The following is a 1,888-nucleotide window of genomic DNA, read 5'->3' on the forward strand; positions in this document are numbered from 1 at the left end:
AAGAGGAGAACACAGAAAGAGAAAAGAAAGAATGTGAAGAGAGAGGCAGAGATGGGAGTGATGTGGCCACAAGCCATGGAGACAAGCAACACTGACAAACATCAAAAGCTGGAAGAGGCAAGGGATAATTTTAGAGCCTCTAGTGGTAGCTTGGCACTGCTAACACCTTGATTTCATGCTTCTGTCCTCCAGAGAAGTCAGAGAATACGTTTCTGTTGTTTTAAGCCACCTAGTATGTGGTAAATTTTTACAGTAGCCCCAGAAATATAATGGTAGAGATGGACCTATCTGGCTTTTGGAATTTAGCCATCAAGATTATTTAACTAACTCTCTGCTCCAAAATGATGCTCAGTAAACAATTATTTCATTGTGTATTAACTAATTAGTATTAGTTAATAGTTTTCTCAGAGGAAAGTATGCTAGTCAGTTAGTAAAATATTATGTTGTTTTTGAAAGATATGGCAGAATTTGACAAATTTGACAATACTATGGAATTCTAGTTTATTTAATAATCTCTTGTGGATTTGGTTAGCTTGACTCAACCCGACGATACTGATTAATGAACATGTCATAACGCATTAAAGTCTTGGATCTGCAAAATCACTGTGATTACCATAAGAGATGCAAGATTCTATAAGTCTTTGGCAGAAGATGAAAAGGGACTATGATATCATTCATACTGGCCAAAATTGGCATACAGGAGATTTTGTATATGCTTATTCTTGACTTCTCTCTACAAATCTTTAAACTGGTAGAGAAAAACTTATAAGGAGGTAGAATTTAAGACAAATACATATAGGGATCTGTGGATACATTAACTGTAGAATTTTCTAGTACATATGTAATCACAGTAATATAAAAGGAGCTTCTTTCAAAACTGCATGCATATTGCTCATTGATGTGTCAGAAAAAACATAAATTTGATTAATTTACCAAATGTAATATCAAAAATACATATCTGAATTTACACATATTGTATTAGCATCAATACATCACAGGATGCTTTGAATGATTGATAAATGAATCGTCAATGTATACATATATATGTTTTATATATATGTATGTGTGTGTGTGAATGTGTGTGCAATACGTGAATGAATATATATCTTTACATTTCTAACTACTGCTTTTACAGCTAAATATGTTTAATATTTTATTAGTATTTCAGAATAAGTATATGCTTCAATTGTTATGAGCCTCATAAGATAACCTCCATATTGGGTGTAGGAACCCTCATGGGATAGGAGAAACAAGAACTGTGGTGATGCCACAGTTACAGAGCCTGCTTCCAATATCCACGTCATAAGAAATTGTATCTTTTTTATTCCATCAAATTAGCATCTGATTCAGTCACAATTTGGTTTACATCATTGCCGTATACAAAGATGTAACATAGATAACTACCTTGCAGGGAAGGAAGGCCTGTAGACATTTTTATGTATATATATATAAATATATTCTATATATAAATATATTATATATTATATATATATATATTAGAGAACTTGGATTTGCTTGAAAATAAAGTGGTAGGGAGAGTGAATGAGGTAGACATGAAAAAATGTTTGTGGAAGTTGCATAATGGGTACAGCAAGTGATATGGGTTGGCTGTGTCCCCATCCAAATCTCACCTTGAATTGTAATAATCCCCATGTATCAAGGGTGGGGCCAGGTGGAAATAATTGAATCATGGGGGTAGTTTCCCCTATACTATTCTCGTGGTAGTGAATAGGTCTCATGAGATCTGACGGTTTTATAAAGGGGAGTTCCACTGCACACACTATCTTCCCTGCCACCATACAAGATGTGACTTTGCTCCTCCTTCACCTTCTGCCATGATTGTGAGGCCTCCCCAGCCATGGGGAACTGTGAGTCAATTAAACCTCTT

This window comes from Rhinopithecus bieti, unplaced genomic scaffold (genome assembly GCF_001698545.2).
Source record: "Rhinopithecus bieti isolate Rb0 unplaced genomic scaffold, ASM169854v2 scaffold_51230, whole genome shotgun sequence".
In the NCBI taxonomy this organism is placed as follows: Eukaryota; Metazoa; Chordata; class Mammalia; order Primates; family Cercopithecidae; genus Rhinopithecus; species Rhinopithecus bieti.